The sequence below is a fragment of the Dipodomys spectabilis genome, unplaced genomic scaffold (assembly GCF_019054845.1).
Source record: "Dipodomys spectabilis isolate Male_0828 unplaced genomic scaffold, ASM1905484v1 ptg000191l, whole genome shotgun sequence".
NCBI classification, from domain to species: Eukaryota; Metazoa; Chordata; class Mammalia; order Rodentia; family Heteromyidae; genus Dipodomys; species Dipodomys spectabilis.
The window spans coordinates 1,935,743-1,941,679 of record NW_024870868.1 but is presented as its reverse complement, the minus strand read 5'-3'; the positions used below and the strand labels follow the sequence as shown (position 1 = coordinate 1,941,679).

General features: G+C 39.7%; 1 pseudogene; it reads right to left on the bottom strand.

Annotated features, from left to right (window-relative positions):
- Positions 1–259: 259 nt before the first annotated feature.
- Positions 260–360, bottom strand: LOC122121628 (annotated as a pseudogene).
- Between the last annotated feature and the right edge of the window lie 5,577 nt (positions 361–5,937).

The window sequence follows — 5,937 nt, the reverse complement described above, 5'->3', positions numbered from 1 at the left end:
CCAGGTCTGAAGATCCACTTGGAAGAAACTGCATTTGATATTATAGTATTATATTTCTTTGGGATAAAACGACAATGTTGTCTAATTTCAAAAGTTGTGTAAAGGTTATGCTATGTAAAGGCCTTTCTAAGGTGAAAATTTAATACATTGATGTCAAAGTAACTTTTAATTATATGAATTACGTGTATTGTTACACTTGTAATTTTGTAACCAACCAACTTTTTAATAGCTGTTTTTCATTTCTTGCATCTGAAGAATGAAAAATTTTGAATACTTCACAAATTTTCATATCATCGTTGTACAAGTGCCATGTTAATCTCTGTATTGTTGTAATTTTGGTATAAAGCTGCTGAAGAATGTAGTATCCTGTAAATTTAAGTAGTTAATGATGAAATATTTATACAGGCTTATATGCTTAGGTGCCTATTTGTAACAAGGGAACCTTATTGTTCCTAAAAATGCTATTAATCTTATTTCCCTAAAATTCTGTGAATAGTTGAAAAAAATATGTTGTTCAGTTGATTGCTCACATTTGCAATCTTTTTGTCAATGACTATTTTAAGTCTTTTTCATTTAGAATCTGATCATACTTTCAAGTATTTATAGCTAAGTCCAAAGGAGACGGCTTTTTCAAGTACTTATTTATCCAACTGTGTTAGCTCTGTGAAGCCAATGGATTCAAAGTAAGCCTTGTTTAAGAGCTACTTCTAAATATATGGAGCTGAAATTTTCCCAAATGAGGTCTTATTGGCACAAATGTCTACCTGACCCTTTACCCTTCTTCCATGAAAGAACAGACCAACCAGAATATCTTACTCTGAGAGCATAGATTGTATTACTGGAACAAAACTAATCTTAGTTACAGGGATCATAGAGAGATGAACAGTTTAGCCAGAACTGTTCATACTAGAAGGCATTTTATCAAAATATGATTGTTTATGATACCTACCATTTCAAAAGTAGCTAAAGCCAAGAAGGTGAAAAATTGTTCACATGCATGATTACCTAATGTCTTGACCTGTCTACCTTCCAACCAGGCAGGAACTTACACTACTGCCATTTTATCACCAAATATTTTCATAGTTGCAAGAGAAGTCCATATATTTCTCTTCATTATTAGGCCTTAAATTGGTAATGATTTTTATTATTTTTATTTTTATTGTGAACATAATGTACAGAGGGGTAACAATTACATGGGCAAGATAATGAGTACATTTCTTATCAAGCATTGCAGCCTCCTCCTTTGTTTACCCTTCACATGCCTTCCCTGCCTCCCCCGACCCCACCCAACCCTCCTCCCCAACAAAGTTGTAAAGTTCGTTTTCGACATGACAACTTGTACTTCTCATTGTTGCAACGGGTCCACCACTATCCTTAAACGACTTGTTTTTTCCCTTCTCCTTTACAAATTATACTGATATCAAATATAGTGAAAGCAGGGGTTATAATGTGGAGGAGGGACATAGAAAGCAACAAAGAGATAATCTTATAAATGTGTTAGAAACACGTGCATGAAAGAAAAAAAAATCTAAATACATATCTAAGGGTTCATTTTCCTAACATCACATTATCTGACCTTTTCTGCTTGACTAATACATATACTAGATATTGCAAATAAGAGAAACCATGGGACCTACGTTTCTTTGGGCTTGGCTTACTTCACTTAATATAATTTTTTCCAAGCCTTTCCATTTCCTAACAAATGGGTCAATGTCATTCTTCCTGATGGAGGCATTGAATTCCATCCTGTATATATACCACATTTTCTTGATCCATTCATCTACTGAGGGGCATCTGGGTTGGTTCCATATCTTAGCTATGGTAAATAATTCTGCAATTAACATAGGTGTGCTGGTAGCTATAGTGTGGTCTTGTTTGTAAACATTTGGGTAAATGCCCCAAAGTGGGATTGCTGTGTCATAGGGGAGCTCTATGTGAAGTTTTGTGAGAACCTCCATACTGCTTTCCAAAGTGGTTGAACAAGTTTACACTCCCACCAACAATGCAGTAAGGTTCCCTTCTGTCCACATAACCTCCAGCATCTGTTGTTATTAGAGTTCTTCATTTTGCCATTCTAACTGGGGTGAGGTGGTATGTCAATGTTGTTTTGATTTGCATTATCACCCTGCATCAGAATCAACTCCAAATGGATCAAAGACCTCGGAGTCGAATCAGACACTCTGAAAACATTACAGGATGGAATAGTAGAAACCCTAGGTCTCCTTGGCGCAGGCCGAAATTTTCTTAATAGAGTCCCGGAAACACAACAAGTCAAAGAAAGGTTGGACAATGGGATTGCATGAAGTTGCAGAGCTTCTGCATGGCAAAGGACATAGCTAGCAAGATCAATAGAAAGCCCACGGATTGGGAGAAGATCTTCACTAGCCATACAATGGACAAGGGTCTCATATCTAAAATATACTTGGAACTCAAAAAATTAAATCCCCAATAACAAATACTCAAAGAAACAACTGCCCAATATATAAATGGACAAAAGACCTAAAGAGAAACTTCTCGGAAGAAGAAAGAAGGATGGCCAATAGACACATCTGAAGAAAAGCTCAACCTCCCTAAATTGGTAATGTTTTAACCACAGTGTTTCTTCTTGCCTCCAGGCTGTAAATCTACAAATGGTAAAGCTTTAGATTTAACTCTACCAAACACTGAGGTAGAGATAATGGAATAATACTTTAAAACAGAGTTGCCTTTGATACCCTAACCACAACCGAACAATGCAAAACATGAACCTTTTAATTATATTACATATAGTTATGTATTTTACATTTATATGTGATGATTTTATATTTCACACTATGAAACTTAGTAGACTTAATTGATAATTTGACAAATAAATTGATATTTATTCCAATAAATAGAATTAGAATATAAATAATTAGGTTTAGAATATATATCAGAATATAAAATGTATCAATGCAATATTTTAGGTACAAACTTGTGATACCTTCTAAGTGAACATGGCTTTCTGAATTCACATTGCAAAAAAAGAGTGTTGTTTTCCTCGAATCTATATGGGATTTTATTCTGCTGCTCTGTTTATTGTTTTAACTTGCTGGTCCCAAACTGTTTTTCTCCATATTTCTGAAGCATTCCTACTGATTATGCCCAAATTTTGCTGATATGATGTCTAAAAAATACTTCTCTTCTGTAGGACCCATGGGTCCTAGGATCTCAGGTCCCATTACCTGTATCATCAGATAACAGGGGCAAGACTTCTCACCTAGGCCCATGCAACATGCCAACAGAAAGTAATTGAAGAGCTATCTGGTCGTTAATTGGACATAATCAACTCCCAGGCTTTCCTGCATGGTCTGGCTTGTATGTCCTGCTCAGCTTTCTCTCTCAAAGCTGGAGCTCTACCGTCTGGGCCACTGCTCCACTTCGGGTTCACTGGTGGTTCATTGTAGATAAGAGTCTCACCGAGTTTCCTGCTCAGCTGGCTTTGAATGGCGATCTACTGAGGAGGCTTCAAGTGGCTTTTCTCAGGAATTTGCAGAGCAGCCGCTTCACACAAATCTTTAGTCTAAATCTCGAGAGGTACTAGAGAAAAACAGAAACAGGAAGATGCTTCTAGTGTGTTCTAGATACTTAAATTTGGGGACACAAAACACTCATAATGATTAGATCAATTTATATGCAAAAGGAGCATTGCAGACAGTATGAGGATCACTCCAGATTTCGGTCCTCTCATCCTGAGACAGTAAATTCACTGCAGCTCAATGCTAAGTGACAGAACTGACATATCCTGTGGATATTTGCTCCAAAATACTGTGACACTCTTTTCTCACGTTTGGCCTCAAACCTGTGACCAGAGAAGAAGATGAGGAGAGAAAGCAACTATAATAAACATTGAGTAGTTTACTTATAAATTCAAACCATTGGAATGACCCTGCTAAGAAGTCAGATTGTCCAGATTAAAAAATGAAGAAGAAAGGAAAGAAGGTGTCAGTGGCTGCTGATTGTAATCCCACCTCCTTAGGATGCTGAGATGAAGAGAATCTTAGCTTGAATCCAGCCAGTGTAAGAAAGACTATGACACTGTTACTTCTAAGAGATCACAAAAAAACCAGAATTGAGGCTATGACTCAAGCTTCATGTACTACCCTTGAGCAAAAGGAGCTCAGGGACAATGCCTAGTCTCATAGTTCAACCTCAGGACCTGCCCCCTCAAAAAGAGCCTGTACTTCCATGTCATTGTCTATGTATGGATGTATTCCTATAGGTGAAGCTCCAGAATAGCTATGATGAATGGCACCAAGTTAGGAAATTTGTATTCAATACAATAATTTCATAACACAGAGATGACTTCTTTCAAGACACTGCATGTTCCAGGGAACCCCTCCTCACTGTTCCCAGTGTAACCTGAGGGTTTCTCTGCATCCCAGGCCTGCTGGAAGAAGTCTCTCACATTGTGTGGACAGGCAGACAAAAGGCCTCACACCTGTACAGCTGGGTAACAAACAATTCCACCTGAGCCAGTTAGTGAGGATGAGTGTGGGCGTGCTCTGAAAGTCAGGAGAAAAGGGTCTCTTTGTACCCCAAGCTATCTCTTTCCCCAGTGCTCTGTTTTTACAGGAAGCTTTCATTTATGCCTCTGTCCATGGCAGATAAAGTTATGTGCACTCATCCTGCCTTTGTGAGACTATGTTTTTGTGTTCAGATAAAGTGCTCAATATAATTCAGGAGTACTTCTGGCAGACAACTAGGGCACTGAACCTAATGAAATGTTTCATTGCCAGCAATGATGGGCCTATGATGCCTCCCCTAGGTTTGGGAAATCCAAGCACATGTTGGATATCACAAAGCTTCCTGTCATCTAGGGCAGGTGAAGCTCATCAGGTTTTGAAACCTTTGACCTCTCCTTGTTGGGCCCTGGGTGGCTAGGTTTTGATCACAAGGCCTATGTACTGAGGAGGAGCACAGTGCAGAAGCCCAGTGCTTTACCATTTTGTGTAACAACATCACTTCTGGTCTGTGAGTGTGTGTGTTTGTGTGTGTGTGTGGGGGGGGGGGTGGGTGGGTGGGTATGTGTGCACGCACACACATACATGAGTCCTGGAGCTTGAAATCAGGACCTGAGCACTGTACCTAGTTTCTCTTGTAGAAGGATAGCCTTCTCCCACTGGAGCCACAGAGCCACTTCAGGGTTTTTCCAAATGATATGGTCCTGAGAAATCAAGCCCAGGGTTTCATAGGTGCAAAGCACTCTATCCCTAATGCACTTTCCCAGGCCTCTACCTCAGGTTTGTTAGTGTTTTCTGTCTTTTGTTGTTGTTGCTGCTGTTGTCAGTTGTAGGAGTTGAAGTCTGGGCCTGGGTGCTTTCCTTGAGCTCTTCAGCTCAAGTCTTGTGCTCTACCACTTGAGCCACAGAGCCACTTCAGGTTTTCTGGTGGTTCATTGGAGCTAAGTGTCTCAAAGTCTTTCCTGCCCAGGCTTGATTTGAACCATGATCCTCAGATCTCATTCGCCTGAGTAGCTAGGATTACCAGCATGAGGAAAAGCACCCTGCTTCCACTTCAGGTTCTTAGTGGTGAATTGAAGATAATAGTCTCATGGGACCTTTTATGTCTGGGATATTTTGGAACCCAGATCTTCAGATCTCAGGTTCCTGAGAAGGCGGGATGACAGACCAGCTACTGACCACTTGGCCGTGGCTTCTGCTGCAAGGGGGTCCATGGTTCCAAGTGGTGAAGTGCTAGCCATGAGCCCTAGAGGTAAGGGTCAGCACCTAGAACCCGAGTTCAAGGTTCATAAGAGAAAAAAAAGAAAATGTTTGTCCGCAGAAGACAATTCACTAGTCTTCAGTAATATATAATTTTGTACTTCCCATGGGAACATATCTGAGCCTCAATATTCTTGTCTGCATAATCATCTCAGTTGTGGATCCCTTACAAGGGCACGATGTAAGAATGCACCCT